Source organism: Pleurodeles waltl, chromosome 7, assembly GCF_031143425.1.
Source record: "Pleurodeles waltl isolate 20211129_DDA chromosome 7, aPleWal1.hap1.20221129, whole genome shotgun sequence".
NCBI classification, from domain to species: Eukaryota; Metazoa; Chordata; class Amphibia; order Caudata; family Salamandridae; genus Pleurodeles; species Pleurodeles waltl.
In genome coordinates this window covers 1,008,802,027-1,008,823,472 of record NC_090446.1, presented here as the reverse complement: position 1 = coordinate 1,008,823,472, position 21,446 = coordinate 1,008,802,027, and positions in this window count along the sequence as shown.

The following is a 21,446-nucleotide window of genomic DNA, read 5'->3' as shown; positions in this document are numbered from 1 at the left end:
ATTGATGATAATTTATTCTCAGCTGCCAAAAAAAAAGGTTTACTATTAAATGCTATTGGTACTGAAGCGCAAGAAATATCTGACCATTTACCTATACATAAACCACATGAAGGAACTGATGTAGATGATTATGATGTATTCTCTGAGGCATTAGACAGACTGAAATTACATTTCACAGTTGAACCTAACGTAGTGACAGAGCAAAATTTTAAATGATGATAAAGATAATCACCTTGAAGTAGCTGTTGTTAAAATATTCAGCAGAAATAAATCCAGTAAATAAACAAACATAGTTAATACTAACAAATTCAAATATATACGATGTGGATCCTAAACGCATATTAATAAATCCAGTTGTCCTGCATTATCCATACAATGTTTCAAATGTGGAAAGACTGGGCATTTTTCTGCAGTTTGCCGATCGTAGCACAATGTGAATTCCATTGTTGAAAGAAATTGTGATGTTGAACAGAGCACTCAAGATATCGAAAGTGTAGTCTTGACGATTACTGATGGAGAGCCCAGACAACATAATATTCCATACACTGATGTCGACAACAATTTATCTTTACCTCCTAAAGGTGAAGTGACCAATGATAGGTTTTCAACCATAATGTTTTGGTATATTCTGGATCAGCTTTTTTGCTAATTTCAGAAGCCTTCTTCAATAAACACTGGAGTGGAAGAAAGTTGGGGAGCAATGACATTGAGGATTATGGTTATATTCAAAAACTCAATAACATTTTAGGTTATTTGGTAGCTTTTATTTCATGTGCACTATATTGTGAAAAAGTTAGGTAGTTGACAAAGGGCAACGGGTTTTGGGGTGGAGACATCAAGGTAACCTTGGACTTATTTTGGATCCATCCACTGAAGTTCTGGTGTATTACATCAAGGTATTGAAGGGATTATTCCACAATAAAAAAATGTGTTCAGAAAAGAGTTGGGTACTGTTAAAGGATTCACACAGAACATTAAATTGAAAGTGGGAGCATTATCAGTCAGGTACAAATGAAGAGATGTTCCACTTAGTGTCGGGAAAGACCTGGGGGCCAGATTTACAAAAAGGTGGTGCATTAGCTGTGATGTACCACTTTTCTTGTATCCCTTTGCACCCCCTTATGATACCATGTCTGCACCGTATTTACAATATGGGGCACCATTTCATGTTAGGACAATAGTGTCAACATTTATGACGCTATTGGGGTACTTTGCAGGATTAGCACCATAAATTGTGGTGCTAATCCTGCAAAGTAAAGGGAGGTCCATTGAAAGTTAATGTGCATGTCATCTTAACACCTGCTCTGAGGAGGTGTTAAAAATTAAGCTAAAAATGTCGAAGTGAAATGTTTTAATTTCACTGCACCATTTTTACAGGTCTCCCTGTGAGGAACGCCCGCTTGCATACATTATGCTTGGCACAGGGATAATGTGGGGAAAGGGGGCGCAAAGTTGTGTAATGCAAGCATTGCGCCACTTTGTAAATATGGCAAATGAGAATGGCCTCCTTAACGACACATTAGCATAAAAAAAAGACGCTAGTGTGCAGCTAAGAGGCATTAGGGCCTTGTAAATCTGGCCTTTAGTCTTTACCTGTACAGTACTATTATGCACATCTTCTCTAACCTGTGTATTATCATGCATATTTACTGAAGGTAAGGTAGTTGAAATGGTGGTTTCAATTACCTCAAAGTCCAATCAGAATCAGTCTGTGCCTCATTGTTACCACCTGTACCTGTTATAAACTGAGATGTCTTCATGTTACCCTTGCCTTCATGATCTGAAAAAGAAGAGTATTGAGATTTATCCATATACAGATACCTGATATCACCTGAACACAAGTCCATTGAATAACTTTCATCATGCTGTGCAGTATTTTGTTTTATCTTTTGCAACTCTGTTCAAGCTTCACTATAAACCGTTATTTAGTTTCATTGATTTTTTCCCTAAACATCCTACTTTGAAAGGTTTGAAAAGCTTAGAATCATCCTTTTTCACATGACAAGGAAGTTTGATTTTTGACATTAGCTCCAAACTGCACCTTCGTTTTCTCAGTGTTATATTTGACCGGTTCTCTTTTACTTTTGCTGTTCTCGCTTTTAACTTTAGCCATTGCATTCATTTTTTAAGATCAATAATGGGTAATTCTTTCCTCAACCATGCAGGAGATGAAGTGGTACAGGGAATACACACCTTGAGCATGGAAAATGGTGAGAATCCAATAGTTAAATTGGGGGACAAATGATAAGCCCAGATTTTTTCCTATACAAGTACTTTGACATTCTTTGACATCACGTTTATTGGCTATAGCAGACTGCACCGATTCCACAATAACTCTGTTAAATCTCTCAACGAAATGATTCATGTTTGGGGCATAAAGAGAGGTTTTCAGATGCATAATAGAATTATCCCTGGAGAATTTCTAAAATTTGAAAGACGTGAACTTTTTTCTATTGTCTGTGACAATGCTGGACGGTAACCCTTCCTTAAAAAAACTTTCTTTTAAAAATTGTAAGACACTGTCAGTGGTGACTTGAGTAGCCCATTTGACATCAGCCCATTTAGAAAAGTAATCAATAAATACAAACACATGCATCTCACACCCACGGACAGCCTTTCACACACACTCTGACATCTAGATACACACTTTCATACCCACTGTTACCCACTGTCACACACACATAGACAACCTCCCACACCCAGTCTCACACCCACTCTCACACCAAGACAGCCTCTGTTACACCAAGAGACAACTTCTCACACCCACTCTCACACTCAGACAGACACTTTCACACCTATTGTAACAGCCAGGCATATATATGTCACCCATCTACTATGACACCCATGCACACTCTCTCAGAGATAGACTCACAACCAGACAGACCATCCCATATGCACTCTTACACCCCAACAGGCACTTACCCACCCACTCTCACACCCAGATAGACACTCTCACACCCCTCTCACACTTAGGTACACACTTTCACACCCACTATGACACCCAGACAGACACTCCCACCCAGTCTCACATCCAGAGACACCCTCTCACACTCACTCTCACACCCAGATAGGCTCAGACTCACTCTCACACCCACAGACATCCTCTCACACCCAGACAAACACTCGCACATCCACTCTCACTCACAGATACTCTCATATCCCCCTCATACCTTGGTACACATTCTCAAACCCACTGTTGCTTCCAGAGAGACACACTCACATCCAATCTCATACACATAGACACCCTCGCACACCCACTCTCAGAGCCAGACACTGTCATGCGTTCTCTCACATCCAGACATTCCATTTAACACCCTCATTCACACACAGACTCTGTCACACTCACTGTCACACCCAGGCACACATTGTCACATCCGCTCTCACACCCAGGTATACACTCTCATACCATCTCTCACACCCAGGCACGCACGCCCACACCCACTGTCACTCCCACATAGATCCTCACTCACACACCCTCACACCCAGACAAACACTCACACACCCACTCACACACCCAGACAGATACTCTTACAGCCACTCAAAAGCAGCCACACACTCTCAAGCACATTCACACTCACATGGATACTCATAGATCTTTGGTGATGTGATCTGAGAGGCAAAGTTGTGGTTGCCATTATTTCTAACCGGAAAGGGGCCCAGGTCAAACATGTAGACAGTAATGCATATGAAGGGGTCAGGGTAGGAGTTATGTTACCCCAGGGGTTCATATAAATGTGGCACAATAGGTAAAAATGGATAGAGAATGCAAACATTTTTTTATTTATTATTTTCAAGATTTGCGAGTGGTTCCATGGATCTGAATGAGGTTTAAGAAGGAAATGCCCAGATTTAGGAAAAGTGGCACTTCATGTGATGAAGTGCCACTTTTCTTGCAGCCCATTGCGCCCCCTAACATCACCAGGTGTGCACTGTATTTGACATACGTTGCAACATGACCCAGGTTAGTCACAATAGCGTCATAATTTTTGACACTATTGTTGTGCTTTCCAAGATTAGCACCAAAAATGTTGGCTGTAATCCTGCAAAGTACATGGAGGGTCATTATAAATAATGGTGTGCCTCTTTTTATCACCTGCTTTGTGCACGCATTAAAAATGCCACAAAAAATGGCGCAGTGGAATCTATAGATTCCACTGCACCATTTCTGCAGGCCCCCTAATGGGGGAATGTCCCCCTTGCATACATTATGCTTGGCGCAGGCATAATTTGGTGCAAGCGTTTACAAAGTTGCGCAATGCAAGATTTGCTCCACTTTATAAATATAGTGTGGTGTTTTTGACATACTCTCACCACATTAACGTTTAAAATAATGACACAAATGTGGCGATAGTTGGTGCTATGCCCTCTTTAATTTTGGCCTAAAATTTAAAAATAAATAAATATTTGTATGGTAAGAGGATTGGCTCTGAAAAGAGCCTTTGTGTTTATGATGCAAAGGTGATCACTACACATGAAACAAGATGCAGGAACACCTTGTTCCTTTGTCTATTAGGTGAACTCCTTTATTTCTGTATATACCTTCCATATCAAATTGTAAATTATTGTGGTATATAGAGCCAATGATATGGTCACTGAGGAATCTTTCATTAGGATTTCCAAATTGACCCCTGCAACTGTGCCCAGATCATTGCCACCATAGTGCACAATCATAAGGTCTGGATGTTGGCAATCTACAATGGTTTCCACCAAAGGGAGCAATTGATGCCACTTTAACCCTCTCTGGCCAACCCAAGGATCATCCACATTAGATGATAAACCCAGGGCCCTGTCAATACCACTTTTTCTTACACTCTGGCCCAAAATACAAAGCTGTGTCCCACAATCCACACTCTGTGCATTTTGGAGGAAATCTGGAGTAGCACCCAGGAGAAGGCGGCAGCTAAATGAGGCAGATTTGAAATTAAATGCTGTTAAAATGGAGAGTACTAGCTAGAATTTATAAGAGCACATTCAATTGGTTGTATATATGTTTGTTCATGAAGCTAGGTAGAGAGATTGTGTGAAAGGTAAGTAAATGTTGGTTTAGCCCTAGAGAAATTGCAAAACAGTATTAGTGCCTGTGACATGTTTATTGTTAAAAAATTCATCCACATCTGCTAAACTTGGTTTAAAAGCAAGCATGGTGCACTCAGAAACTCTTATGAACTAGTGACCTTCTGTAGCAGCAGAATGTTGCAGAATATGTAACCATGGTAGCACAGCTACAGGAGCATGAGGAGGAAGGGAATAGAAAAAGACTAGACTGTGACCTTGTGGCCGCTAATCTAGTGGGAATAATGCATTGAAATTAATATTTAGTGTGGATATATTTTTTTGTTTGAAACTGATGTACATGTGGCATTATTTTTGAATATATTGGAAAAATGAATTTTGTACTCCTGCGGATCCTCCCACAGTGTTACATGGGGGAGCCGTGCTGAGTGGATCTGTGGATCCAGCAAAAAACAGTTTTGAATTGGGCTATCTTTTGAGGAGGATTGAAAAGAGTGAAGTATAAGATCCACTCAGAAGATGTTTAGCATTCATGTACCTAATTACAAAAGCATAAAGTCACACCCACAGTCAATTAGACACAGAAAGGGCCACATACATTCAAGTACACATGCGGACAGTTGCTATATGTGCAGCAATATGAGTCTTGGGTATCAACTAATACATTCAATGCAATATGTATCCATCTACTCTCATGACATAGTTGCTTATTCAGATAAGTTGCCCTTTAAATATGGTTTGAGCTACTAATGATGAGCCAGAGTACACAGTTTTATTCTTAGCTTGACTTGGCATTAGAAAGGGTGCTTAACATGCTTTGTACACCCCATTTACCAGAGAAAACCCAACTCTTAGGTGGGCTGCAGGCAGGCCAGAGTAGAGTGCTTTGTTATTAAAAGGTGAAACATGTCCTTCTGAGTTTCACTGACTAAGATGTCAACCTGCAGACTCCTATGCCCAGATATGTGTGCAGTCTAGTACACATATTTCTACTTATATACTAATAACAAAAGGCTAGGGTCAGTCACATACCCAGTCAAACACCAAGAGAGACATTTATACATTTGTGCACACATCCAGACAATAGGTACGTATGCTGCAAAATGACACCTAGCTGGCAACTGACACAGTCACTCTAATATGTGGTCAAATACTCTGATAACCTACTTGCTCTCACAGATAAGTAGTCCTTTAAATATAGTTTGGTCCCACTAGTGGTGTACCTGATTCTACATACCAAAGCACACACTGACGCATACACTGACACACCCAGACACACACTGATACATACACTGATACACCCAGGTACACAGTCATACATACACTAACACACCCAGGCACACACTGATGCAGATGTTGGTACACCCAGGTCATTTATATATTCACTTACATGTATATTTAGAGACTCATAGAGTAAGTAAAAGAACCGTTTATGTAACAGTATATTTACTTAAACCTTCTGCTGACACACCTATGAAAGAACTGATATATTAATTGAAACATATAGACAAGTACTAACATAACCTAGTCACCCATCCAGACAGGGAGTACTTTAAACATGGCTGAGGGCTACTATTGAACAGTGTGAGTGTGCAGATTTACTGTCAACTCGACCTGGCATTAGAAAACCTTCTTCATAAGTATTGTTCTGTAGATCTAAATATATTGTTTATTTTTTTTCCAGATATCTACTTGTAGTTAAATAAGAAGATTCACAATGCCTTGCAAAACACAAAGAAAAAAACAGAAACAACAGTACTACCGGGTTAAAACTGACAGTAAAAAAGAAGATGCGCAGAGAAAGAAAACAGCCACTGGTAAGAGTACTAAAGATTATTTTTAATATGCTGTAAAATTCAAATTAAGGGAAAGATGTCAAATTGACAGAAGAGCTTGAAATGTACTGATAAAGAGGAAAAGATGCATGATGTTAAAATGTGAATATTTAATAGGAAAGCAGACACTTGGAGACAGAGACAGTTTAAGGAATTAAGAGTAAAATTGTTTTGGAACAGAATAGTTAATAATTAGTGGAAGAAGATAAAGAAGCATTACAAGGAGGAGTGCTCTCTCTTAAAGCAAAAGCAACATATTGAGAGTATAATTGAGAAAGCATTTGTTGGCGAAGAGAAAACTCTTTATCTTAATAGCCAACAGAACGAAAACCCTAGATAAAACAGTGATGTGCGTGAGGGAAAGAGCACTAAGAAAAAAACTTATTTAAAAAGTAGCAATTATTGCAAAATATTTAAAGGCGAATGGATGCACACATCTAGTTTATAACCTTTGTAAATGAAGAGGATTATTTACAAGAGAATACATGCCCAGACGGATTCAAGCTAGCATGGCTGATGAAGGGTGAGACACTGAAACCAGTCCCAGGATGCTTGTTTCTGGTTCAAGGAGGACCTGGCCTGGCAGTTCAGGCTGGACTGTTCACATGGGGAACAGGGTCAAGACTGATTTGCATATGGCTGGGTCCAAACTGGAATGGCATAGCATTAGCATGCAAAATAACTGGTGGATTAAACCTAGATCCGTGACTGGAGGTGAATGTTTGATTTGCTCTGCATTCCGTCTAACTTCTGTTGTTTATGCACTTGGCATGGGCATTACAAAGGGCCCCACGAACAGCCCCACAGTGCTTTCCACTTCCCGAAATACGGACAGTGGAAAGGGCGACGGGTGCTGCTGGTTATTATTTTTTAAAGGCAATATAAGACCAGGCATACACTGCCATTTTAGCTGTAATGGACCTCCTAAACTCCAGGTCTTTGAACATAAGTCTTGAGAAAGCCTCTTAAGCCATGTACAGTAGTCAGATGTCTTAGTCGAATTGACCAGACTGTCGGTGTAATCTCGGCATTGCTGACAAAATCTAAAAAATTATACTATTAATAATCATCGAAAAGTGCAAAGTGCTTCGCTATGACTCACTATTCATTGTGTACCTGAGAATTGCGAACCCACCAATAAAAATCTTCTAAAATATGAGTCCAGCTGATACTGTATGAATTAAGTTAATCCCCAATGTCTAATTGCACAACTCGTCATTATAAGGTGTTTAAACATAAGACTTAAAAGGGCCTACAGGACCCTTGTACAATTGGCTAGTGGTTTAATCCAATTAACCAAAGAGCAATTAATATTATCTCAGTTTGTACTAAAGGGGTCGAAAGTTATACTGGTTCAGTCGTTTCAGGAGCTCAAAGAGCTTAACTGTGACACATCATTAATTAATTACCTGAGAATTAAAACCATACCATGACAATCTATTACATCTTCTAAAATGTGAGCATATGTTGAGAATAACTTAACCACCAAGGTCTAATTTGGCATGTCTTCGTAAAAAGACTTTAAAAATACAAATTAAAAAGGCCTGTAATACCCTGTGCATTAGACAGATGTCTTGGTCCAGATGACCAGAGTGCTGCAGGTGTAATCTCAGCATGTACTGGAAGGATTTAAAAAAATCATGCTGTTTTAATCGTACCTTTCAGACTGGCTACAAACTTGGACATCCCTTTTGTTGCAGCACTAGTGTCAAGAACTTGACAAACTTACAGTTTAGCTGGGGATAATGCTAGTTGAAACAGGCTACCATAGCTCCTCTGCAGGTCAGAATATTTCTGTCATTGACTATTCTCTTAAGAAACCTCCTTCGAAGGTCTAGCAGTCCCAGACAGATGCAGAATGAGATCTTCCTTAGAATGTGAACAGTGATTGCATTGCTGCAAACTTATATTTCTCCATGATGAGACATTGGCTGAAGTTGGCAGATTTCTCATCACATTGACATAAACTGGTGTATCCTTTGTGGTGTATAAGGTGAAGAAAGATAACCAGCCGGCTCTAATTTGGTGTAGAGCCTTATGATCATCCACATGTGTGAGCAAGCACTGGATTTGGCTTCATCTTGAGTAAACGAGAGCAGTTTGCTGGCCTTGTTGGCACCTCTTGTGAATGATTTGTGTATCGGTGTTGCCTCCCACAGATCTTAAAGCTGTAATTGGCTAATAGATGTCTGTAAACACTTATTCTGTGCTGACTGCTGGTCATTTTCTAAAGCCTGCAAAAGAGCACCATTCAATGTATCAGTTGAGTGGCTAATTTTGCATCATGCTTTTGCCGTCTCTGATTTTGCTGCCGGATCTTGCTGTACTAGCCCAAATTCTAGGAGTAGCTGCACTGGTGAGGCAGACTTTGGTAATTTAAAAACTCATCTGAATACCTTGAGCTGGATTTTATCTAACAGGGGCTCTTCCAGGCCATGCATAGCTTAAGTTAGTGTAGGAAGCATTCTGGATGAGATGACAGTTAGCAGTGGATGGAATAATGGGCCCTTGAGCTGTTTAGCTAGGAGAGAAAAAGCAAGTAGGTAGGTACTTTTAATGAGGTAGCTTGATTTTGAAAGAGAGGATTGACTGATTCGTGGAGTATGCCGTGGTAGAGTAAGGAAGGAATGCTAGTCAAGTATTTTCTTTGCAAATTCTTCCCAGGCACCCAGTATATAACCATGATTCTTAAGACTCTCCTGCATCATCAGTTCAGCAGATGAAGATAAGGCTTCTTTTGTGTCATATGACCAGCGTAGTCTCTTCAAACTTGGTGACTCTATAGAGCCCACCTGTGGCGGTGCTTGGGGGTGAACAGGCAGAGAGGACCTCAGGATGAATATTTCGTAGGATTGATACTGGATGTAGTGTATTTTATTTTAAATTCCTGTACCAAAGGGATCAGAGGTAATGTAACTAATTTATAGTCTAAAATAGACCATGACTTGGGGGCCAGGATAATTATAGCTTGGTGGAGAATTCCCCAGGAATCTTCCATTTAGTACCCGTAATTTGAGGTATTACAATGAAGTCACCAGCTGCTCTCCTTGCTGGTCATGACATTTAACATTCAATGACACCTGTATCGGGACGTTCCAACAGGAGTTGTCAACAATTAGTATTTCATCATCTTCTTGAGCCGTATTTAAATTTGAATTGAAATCTCCAGTCAAGATGATATACCAGTCTGGATGAGTTTGATGATAATTTGAGATGATTGCCATTCACCTTTTTATTGCAGCCTGCTTACGAGAAAAACCAGGATGGATGTATAAGTTGACCAACAACAGTGGTGGTCTATCAATTGTAGTCCAGTTGCTTAGTTTTACTACTTGGCAGCCTGAACCTTCTTTTAAAAGCTTTTCTATATCCATTTTTAAATCTAGTGAGAAATAAACTACTAGACCCCTACTTGGCCTGCCGTGCTTCTAATTTTTAACTGCATTTGTTTCGTAGGACGTAAAACCCGTCAACGGAAGTTCCTCATGTGACCAGGCTTCCTGGAATACAATTATGTCCATGTGATGCCCAAAAAATAGTATATGGTCTACTATTTCTGCCGATTCCCAAGTTGTTAGAGTAGCTTCTGGATGATTGTTATCCTTAGCTGATTGAAACTTTACAGCAATCAATTCCGCTGAGGACAAAGTGCTATGCTCTGAGATTTCTTTTAAGAATCACACTATGGGCGAGATGTCGCAACCGTTTTGCATGGCGCAAACTCCAAATTTCGCAGTTTGCGCCATGCAAAACGGGCATCGCGATGCACATTCGGTATCGACTCGCAAAATGGGAATGCGTCTCACAGATAGGAAGGGGTGTTCCCTTCCTATTTACGATTCGCACCGCAATGCAGAATTGCTTTGTGACCACAAACGCGGTCGCAAAGCAATTCGCAGTTAGCACCCATGTCAAGTGGGTGCTAACTCATTCGCAAAAGGGAAGGGGTCCCCATGGGACTCCTTCCCCTTTGTGAATGTCGCCAAAACTATTTTTTCAGAGCAGGCAGTGGTCCTTTAAGGAAAATGGGCTGCAATACAAACAAAAAACAAACTGCTTTATTAAAAAAGCAGTTACAGACATGGAGGTCTGCTGTCTCCAGCAGGCCACCATCCCTGTGAGTGCAGGGAATCGCAAGGGGGTCGCAAATTGTAACCCACCTCATTAATATTAATAAGGTGGGTCTTTGCGACCCCCTTGCGATTCGCAGATGGTGTCATGGACACCATTCTGCATATGATTTTTCGACTCGCAAATTGCAAGTCGCTCCGACTCGCAATTTCCGAGTCGCAAAACCATAACTACCTACATCTGGCCCTATGTTCCCTCTATTAAGAATGTCATGGTTCCCCTGTGAAATGTAGTGTGGTTGGAAGCACAATTTAAGATGGAATCCCTCATTACTACAAGGTGATGATTGCCGCAGCATTGCATTTTGGACCAAAGACTTTCTTAATGTTTTAGAACATGAAGAGGAACTAGTGCGGAGGGGCTTCTAGGTTTAACCACCTTCAGGATTTGCTTTAAGCTTGGGTTTAGGTGCTTCGATTGAACTGGGAAGAATAGGTTTTGCACAAGATTAGATCTTGTGTTGGTGCTATAGCTGGCCCTACCACAACTGAGTGACCGTGAGTTCCTGCGTTCACTATTAGCAGGCTATTTAGGAAGGGGTCATATACTTGTTTCACAATATTAACTCTTGAAACATCCGCATCGGTGGATTGGGGCATTCGACCTGATGTGAGGTCAGAAACCAGTGGTTTTGCGGTTGTTAATCTTATTTTAGCTTGTTGGTTGGTGGTCATGTCCAAAGGAAGGTGCCTGAATTGTTTAGTTGTAATTACATTATTTGACTCCAGTCGAGAGACTGGAAGAAAGGTGTGACACTGTAGCAGTTTTTGTCCCTGCTGTGGTCTGAAGCTGGTCAGATGTGGGAGGAATATTGTCTTTTTTCGACAGAGACAAGTTGGCTACCAGGATTATCTTGGTTGCTAATCATGTGATTTTTTTGTATTAGTTCCGTGTAACTCCTGCCAGATGGCTTGAGTTTGAGACTGAGCTACTGGTGATTTTTGGTCCTGTTGCAAATGTTTTTCACCCGGAGTCTGAAGATGTGCTGAAGACGGCCTGATCTTTAATAAATTGTTTTGCTGTAGAGTGAGTAATGGCGTCTGACATTGTGACTGACAGAGATAATTCAACCAAATCCAAGTCAGACTGTTTAATGAACACAGGGTATATTCTTTTGCTTGTTCTGTCCTTATGTTCTGGCTGTTTTTTTCTAGCTTTTTGTAGACTTTTATGTTGTCTTTTAGTTTTTGAGGAGAGGGTGTATTGATTATTGGGATTGGCCCTTCCAATGAGATTTCCTTGAGACCTTGCTGAGTAGCTGAGTTGGTCTGATTAGTGGGCATTTGTGAGTCAGAGATAAACTTGTCTTGGGTCAGGTTCCCTTCAGATTTTTGAGGAGATGTTAAGGGTTGTGATCTAATAATTGCTTCATGTTTACTGTCAGGCTCAATAGATTTTAGAATGTTTGACTGTATGTCTGGAAGTATAGATAATTTATCAATAATAGGGACGCAAGAACATTGCTCTTGAATCAATGTGAGGCCTGCCTGGCATTTCACTATTAATGATGATAGGATATCCATTGTTTTATCTATTCCTGCATTTTTCTCCGCTTTTAGATTCATTATGTCAATATGCATGTCCAGCTTGACTGGAAGTTTAAAACTTTGATGGATGATTATACAGTTGCAAGTAGGCTATCCCAGCCAAAGCGGCATGCATGATTTTTTATTAAGTGCATGGTTGAATATTTGAATGAGTCTTTCTGACTATTTTTATCATTATTCCACAGGGGGAAAGAGGTTTGCCTGAGATTTTTTAAACACACTTCTTTACGATCCTGCCTTTCTGAAAACTGCATTGAATGATGAGCAGGGGGGTTCTAATAGAAGAAGAATTCTGTGTTGCCCTTACCAGGGACATTTACAGCACACAACCCTTTTTTCTTGTGCTCTGTTTGCTAAGACCACTGCCTTTATTTCACTCAGACTATGGGTTTGTACAGCTGGTCTTTGGGTTGCATTATTTAGTACTGGGCTTCCCGATTGCTTTAAAGGTGTCCTCGATATGCATAGTTTTGACTTCTAGGGTCTGTATCAGATCAGCATTATCTGAGAGCAAGAGAGAGCAAGACCATGATTCATCAATATGCAAGCCATGCTTAACTAGAGTTGTTAGCAGACGACAGGGGGCTATAGGATCCTGAGTAGTACCATGAGTTGGAAGCAAAATATGAGTGTCTTCATTTACTCTTGGAAAAGACCGATGAACTTGTGCTACCGTTTCTAATGGTTTTATGAAACCAGAGGTGGCATGATTGTGTAGAATTGGTTTAGATACTGGTGAATTTCTGAGTTTCGAAGTTGACTGTGGCATTTGAAATGTACCACTTGTACCGCTTATTTCCACTGTGATATTCCTTTTAAGTGGAATGATGGGACTGGGAATGTCTGAAGCGTCATCTGAGATTGCATATGTTACAGCCATTGGATCTTTCAAGAAGGGGAGCATTGGCTTTCCCAGTTTCAGTGAGGGAGTCCTTGATGGAGGGGGCTCCATCTGGACGATGTTATTTGTTATTATTTGATTTCTGCCTGCAGGAAGGAATTTCAAGGAGGGCTTCTTATGTGTTTTATTTAGTATTGGCTACTGAGTTTTGCCAGATCTCATATTGGGGGTCATTCTGACCCTGGCGGCCGGTGGCCGCCAGGGCCACCGACCACGGGAGCACCGCCAACAGGCTGGCGGTGCTCCCACGAGCATTCTGACCGCGGCGGTTCAGCCGCGGTCAGAAGCGGAAAGTCGGCGGTCTCCCGCCGACTTCCCGCTGTTCGGGGGAATCCTCCATGGCGGCGGAGCGCGCTCCGCCGCCATGGGGATTCTGACACCCCCTACCGCCATCCTGTTCCTGGCGGGTCTCCCGCCAGGAACAGGATGGCGGTAGGGGGTGCCGCGGGGCCCCTGGGGGCCCCTGCAGTGCCCATGCCAATGGCATGGGCACTGCAGGGGACCCCGTAAGAGGGCCCCACTGTGTATTTCAGTGTCTGCAATGCAGACACTGAAATACGCGACGGGTGCAAACTGCACCCGTCGCACCCCTGCAACTACGCCGGCTCAATTCTGAGCCGGCGTCCTCGTTGCAGGGGCATTTCCTCTGGGCCGGCGGGTGCTCTTTTGGAGAGCGCCTGCCGGCCCAGAGGAAATGTTTGAATGGCCGCCGCGGTCTTTTGACCGCGGTGCGGTCATTTGGCGGCGGTACCTTGGCGGACGGCCTCCGCCGTCCGCCAAGGTTAAAATCACCCCCATTGTGTCTTTTGATCTCTACTAAAATGCTGTTCCTAAGTTAATTGGAGGTTGCTATGTGCACCTGTTCCGGGCACCTATTCCGTGTTTAGATTGAATTGTACAAGTCTACGTATTTCATCTTAAAAGAACTCCCCTTTCCACTGGCACAGATGGAAGATTTCCTCAAGCAGAGAGGTGAGAATCTGGAGGGCGGGAGCTTCACCTGACCACAAGTCGCACCAAAACCTAGCTTGTCCACTTCTGTGGTACGGGACTCAGCCACTTATAGGGGGCCTAGTGCCTCCTGTGCCCTGCTGAAGCCACCTCAAACTGCGGCCTTACTGCTCGCTAGCTCTATGCTGGCCAAGTATAGTTCAGAAAATAGCACTGATGCTTGATTAACCACCTTTTCTGAGACTCTGCTGCACCGCCTCTCCTCCCTAGTCGATCCCTTTGCCAACGGGGGATGGGAGGGACACAAGCACGCAGTTTATATGTTAAAATGTATGTTAAGGTAGTCTTAAGGTTCGCTTTGGGAATAACTTTGGGGACGCTTAATAAACCAATGATATCAACTCCTGCAAGTCACCCTGCAGTCCTACAGAGGGAGACAGGATATTTCAGTGTGTCTTAGCGCACCCCTTGGGCCTTTTCAAACACTCACTGCTTCACTCACCGCTTCCACCAATTACCGTGTTTATCCTCTGGACCCTCCAGATCCTGCTAGGTCTGCTGGGCTCCTGCTACCTCCTCCTCGTCTTCATTCTCCGTCCCCTGTAACTCAATTCCCTCAAGACTCAGCCTCAATCTGAAGCCAGCGCACTTGATGCTCACGAGCCAGGTGCTAGATTCTAGGCGAGGTGAGATGACGTGAGGCGAGGAGAGTGCAGGAGATGATTAGGCAGGTTGCGGGGATAATGACGTTGGCCACCATTGGTGGGTGACAGTAAGAGGCCCCAGACCCCCAAAGAGCAGAGTCAGGGCAGTCAAGGCAGCCGGGCAGTCGGGAAGCGCTGATCAAAACCACGGTGCTGCAGTGAGCCGGTAAACCGTGGTAAACAGGCAAATGGCAAATGAGGAGCAGTGGAGCAGGCTCCCCTCCTCTGCATCCCTGCGTCACTGCATTGCTACGTCCAAGAGAGCAGATTATGAAAACTCAAAAGGTCATACATCTGTCCCTATGTTCTTTATAAGTTGGGAACTCAATTTATAAAGAAAATAGGGCCAGATGTATGACCTTTTAATTTGCAATTCGCAACTTGCGATCCGTTAGGGAATTGCAAATTGTGAGCTGCAAAACAACACGTACAACAATGTCAAGCACACTGTTTCCGATTCCCAATAGGGACACAAATGACCTACCTCGTCAATAATCATGAATAATCTTAAAGGAAAACGGGATGCATTTCAAAAAGAATAATGAAAAGTTTTCTTTTCATTTTCTTTAGAGTAGGCAGTGGTCCGTGGGACCACTGCCTGCTCTGACAAACTATTTTCGCTACCACTCACAAGGGGAAGGATCCCATGGGGACCCCTTCCCGCTTGCGAATAGCTTTCCACCAGTTTGAAATTAGTGGTAATCTGCAATTATTTTGTGACCTCATTTTGGTAAAAAAACATTTGGAATTGGTGTTAAGAAGGGATGTCCTAAACACACCCCTTTATAATACCGAATTGCAAAACCCATTGCAAAAACTTATTTTTTTTGCAAACAGGCCGATTTGTTAACGCGAGGAAAATGCTTTGTACATGTGACCCTTATTTCCGTCTAAAAATCTTCAGCACAGCTACTGTTTGAATTTATACCACAACATAAATCAACATTTGGCTAGTGCCTCCTCTTCGGGAATGTACCTCTTTCAATAAACAATTGCTACACCTGGAGAAAGAACAAATATTGGAACGGATATCAACTTGATAAAATGGAACATCAAGGAGTGACAATACTGTTGACTGAAAAACTACTATCAAAACTGAATTCTTTGGACAATTCTGTTTTTAAAACTGCAAGATTAGTAAAGTGTTTACGTGTTTATAAGAACAGTAGGATGATTTTGTGGTATAACTTAAATGTTGAGGAAGGATTATTTAACCCCTTCTGTGCCCAGGACGTAATGGTTACGTCCTGAGGCACAGTGCTGCTGTGCCCAGGACGTAACCATTACGTCCTGTGCACAGAGCCCAGAGGGAGCGCTAGCGCTCCCTCTGTGGGGTTCCCCCCCACCCCCCCAAGTCAGGGATGGAAGGGGAAGCCCTTCCCCTTCCACCCCCACCCCCCCAACCAACCCTTGTGAAGTCACAGGGTCTCCCCCATCGCGCTGGAAGCAGAGCTTCCAGCGCGATTGAAAAAGAAATGCTTTTGCATTTCTTTTTCAATCCCATGGGGGAGGCCCCGAGAGGCTTCAAAGGGAAGGAAATGTATTTTCTGTCACCGAAATGAGAGGAAAAAGTGTTTTTTGGCCAGATTTTGATGTTTGCAAAGGATTCTGGGTAACAGAACCTGGTCAGAGCCCCGCAAATCACCCCATCTTGGATTCCCCTAGGTCTCTAGTTTTCACAAATGCGCTGGTTTGCTAGGTTTCCCCAGGTGCCGGCTGAGCTAGAGGCCAAAATCCACACGTAGGCACTGTTTTCTATGAAAAAATGTGATGTGTCCACGTTGTGTTTTGGGCCATTTCCTGTCGCGAGCGCTAGGCCTACTCACACAAGTGAGGTATCATTTTTATCAGGAGACGTGGGGGAACGCTGGGTGGAAGGAAATTTGTGGCTCCTCTCAGATTCCAGAACTTTCTGCCACAGAAATGTGAGGAACATGTGTTTTTTTAGCCAAATTTTGAGGTTTGCAAAGGATTCTGGGTAACAGAACCTGGTCTCAGCCACACAAGTCACCCCATCTTGGATTCCCCTAGGTCTCTAGTTTTCAGAAATGCACAGGTTTGGTAGGTTTCCCTAGGTGGCGGCTGAGCTAGAGGCCAAAATCTACAGGTAGGCACTTTGCTAAAAACAGGTCTATTTTCTGTGATGTGTCCACGTTGCGCTTTGGGGCGTTTCCTGTCGCGGGCGCTAGGCCTACCCACACAAGTGAGGTATAATTTTTATAGGGAGACATGGGGGAACGCTGGGTGGAAGGAAATTTGTGGCTCCTCTCAGATTGTAGAACTTTCTGCCACAGAAATGTGAGGAACATGTGTTTTTTTAGCCAGATTTTGAGGTTTGCAAAGGATTCTGGGTAACAGAACCTGGTCCCAGCCACACAAGTCAACCCATCTTGGATTCCCCTAGGTCTCTAGTTTTCAGAAATGCACAGGTTTGGTAGGTTTCCCTAGGTGGCGGCTGAGCTAGAGGCCAAAATCTACAGGTAGGCACTTTGCTAAAAACAGGTCTATTTTCTGTGATGTGTCCACGTTGCGTTTTGGGGCGTTTCCTGTCGCGGGCGCTAGGCCTACCCACACAAGTGAGGTATAATTTTTATAGGGAGACATGGGGGAACGCTGGGTGGAAGGAAATTTGTGGCTCCTCTCAGATTCTAGAACTTTCTGCCACAGAAATGTGAGGAACATGTGTTTTTTTAGCCAGATTTTGAGGTTTGCAAAGGATTCTGGGTAACAGAACCTGGTCCCAGCCACACAAGTCACCCCATCTTGGATTCCCCTAGGTCTCTAGTTTTCAGAAATGCACAGGTTTGGTAGGTTTCCCTAGGTGGCGGCTGAGCTAGAGGCCAAAATCTACAGGTAGGCACTTTGCTAAAAACAGGTCTATTTTCTGTGATGTGTCCACGTTGCGTTTTGGGGCGTTTCCTGTCGCGGGCGCTAGGCCTACCCACACAAGTGAGGTATCATTTTTATTGGGAGACATGGGGGAACGCTGGGTGGAAGGAAATTTGTGGCTCCTCTCAGATTGAAGAACTTTCTGCCACAGAAATGTGAGGAACATGTGTTTTGTTAGCCAAATTTTGAGGTTTGCAAAGGATTCTGGGTAACAGAACCTGGTCCGAGCCACACAAGTCACCCCATCTTGGATTCCCCTAGGTCTCTAGTTTTCAGAAATGCACAGGTTTGGTAGGTTTCCCTAGGTGGCGGCTGAGCTACAGGCCAAAATCTACAGGTAGGCACTTTGCAAAAAACACCTCTGTTTTCCTTCAAAAATTTGGCTGTGTCCACGTTGCGCTTTGGGGCGTTTCCTGTCGCGGGCGCTAGGCCTACCCACACAAGGGAGGTATCATTTTTATCGGGAGATGTGGGGGAACGCTGGGCGGAAGGAAATTTGTGGCTCCTCTCAGATTCTAGAACTTTCTGCCACAGAAATGTGAGGAACATGTGTTTTTTTAGCCAAATTTTGAGGTTTGCAAAGGATTCTGGGTAACAGTACCTGGTCCGAGCCACACAAGTCACCCCATCTTGGATTCCCCTAGGTCTCTAGTTTTCAGAAATGCACAGGTCTGGTAGGTTTCCCTAGGTGGCGGTTGAGCTACAGTCCAAAATCTACAGGTAGGCACTTTGCTAAAAACAGGTCTGTTTTCTGTGATGTGTCCACGTTGCGCTTTGGGGCGTTTCCTGTCGCGGGCGCTAGGCCTACCCACACAAGTGAGGAATCATTTTTATCGGGAGACGTGGGGGAACGCTGGGTGGAAGGATATGTGTGGCTCCTCTCAGATTCCAGAACTTTCTGCCACAGAAATGTGAGGAACATGTGTTTTTTTAGCCAAATTTTGAGGTTTGCAAAGGATTCTGGGTAACAGAACCTGGTCCCAGCCACACAAGTCACCCCATCTTGGATTCCCCTAGGTCTCTAGTTTTCAGAAATGCACAGGTTTGGTAGGTTTCCCTAGGTGGCGGCTGAGCTACAGGCCAAAATCTACAGGTAGGCACTTTGCAAAAAACACCTCTGTTTTCCTTCAAAAATTTGGCTGTGTCCACGTTGCGCTTTGGGGCGTTTCCTGTCGCGGGCGCTAGGCCTACCCACACAAGTGAGGTATCATTTTTATCAGGAGATGTGGGGGAACGCTGGGTGGAAGGAAAGTTGTGGCTCCTCTCAGATTCCAGAGCTTTCTGCCACAGAAATGTGAGGAACATGTGTTTTTTTTAGCCAAATTTTGAGGTTTGCAAAGGATTCTGGGTAACAGAACCTGGTCCCAGCCACACAAGTCACCCCATCTTGGATTCCGCCAGGTCTCTAGTTTTCAGAAATGCACAGGTTTGGTAGGTTTCCCTAGGTGGCGGCTGAGCTACAGGACAAAATCTACAGGTAGGCACTTTGCAAAAAACACCTCTGTTTTCCTTAAAAAATTTGGCTGTGTCCACGTTGCGCTTTGGGGCGTTTCCTGTCGCGGGCGCTAGGCCTACCCACACAAGTGAGGTATCATTTTTATCGGGAGATGTGGGGGAACGCTGGGTGGAAGGAAATTTGTGGCTCCTCTCAGATTCTAGAACTTTCTGCCACAGAAATGTGAGGAACATGTGTTTTTTTAGCCAAATTTTGAGGTTTGCAAAGGATTCTGGGTAACAGAACCTGGTCCGAGCCACACAAGTCACCCCATCTTGGATTCCCCTAGGTCTCTAGTTTTCAGAAATGCATAGGTTTGGTAGGTTTCCCTAGGTGGCGGCTGAGCTACAGGCCAAAATCTACAGGTAGGCACTTTGCTAAAAACAGGTCTGTTTTCTGTGATGTGTCCACGTTGCGCTTTGGGGCGTTTCCTGTCGCGGGCGCTAGGCCTACCCACACAAGTGAGGTATCATTTTTATCGGGAGACATGGGGGAACGCTGGGTGGAAGGAAATTTGTGGCTCCTCTCAGATTCCAGAACTTTCTGCCACAGAAATGTGAGGAACATGTGTTTTGTTAGCCAAATTTTGAGGTTTGCAAAGGATTCTGGGTAACAGAACCTGGTCCCAGCCACACAAGTCACCCCATCTTGGATTCCCCTAGGTCTCTAGTTTTCAGAAATGCACAGGTTTGGTAGGTTTCCCTAGGTGGCGGCTGAGCTAGAGGCCAAAATCTACAGGTAGGCACTTTGCTAAAAACAGGTCTGTTTTCTGTGATGTGTCCACGTTGTGTTTTGGGGCATATCCTGTCGCGGGCGCTAGGCCTACCCACACAAGTGAGGTATCATTTTTATCGGGAGACTTGGGGCAACATAGAATAGCAAAACAAGTGTTATTGCCCCTTGTCTTTCTCTACATTTTTCCCTTCCAAATGTAAGACAGTGTGTAAAAAAGACGTCTATTTGAGAAATGCCCTGTAATTCACATGCTAGTATGGGCACCCCGGAATTCAGAGATGTGCAAATAACCACTGCTCCTAAACACCTTATCTTGTGCCCATTTTGGAAATACAAAGGTTTTCTTGATAGCTATTTTTCACTCTTTATATTTCAGCAAATGAATTGCTGTATGCCCGGCATAGAATGAAAACCCACTGCAGGGTGCAGGTCATTTATTGGCTCTGGGTACCTAGAGTTCTTGATGAACCTACAAGCCATATATATCCCCGCAACCAGAGGAGTCCAGCAGGCATAACGGTATATTGCTTTCGAAAATCTGACATTACAGGAAAAAGTTACAGATTAAAACGTAGAGAATAATTGCTGTTTTTTTACCTCAATTTCAATATTTTTCTTTTTCAGTTGTTATTTTCTGTAGGAAACCCTTGTAGGATCTATACAAATGACCCCTTGCTGAATTCGGAATGTTGTCTACTTTTCAGAAATGTTTAGACGTCTGGGATCTAGCTTTGGTTTCGTACCCATTTTGGTCACTGACTGGAAAGAGGCTGAAAGCACAAAAATGTTTTAAAATGGGGTATGTCACAGTAAAATGCCAAATTTGTGTTGAAAAATTGGGTTTTATGATTCAAGTCGGCCTGTTCCTGAAATCTGGGAAGCTGGTGATTTTAGCACCGCAAACCCTTTGTTGATGCCATTTTCAGGGAAAAAACCACAAGCCTTCTTCTGCAGCCACTTTTTCCCATTTTGTTCAAAAAAACGAAATTTTCACTGTATTTTGGCTAATTTCTTGGCCTCCTTCAGGGGAACCCACAAAGTCTGGGTACCTTTAGAATCCCTAGGATGTTGGAAAAAAAAGGACGCAAATTTGGCTTGGCTAGCTTATGTGGACAAAAAGTTATGAGGGCCTAAGCGCAAACTGCTCCAAATAGCCAAAAAAAGGCCTGGCACAGGAGTGGGAAAAGGCCTGGCAGCGAAGGGGTTAAAAAACATAATCCCCATGAAGATTACTTTCTGCCTAAA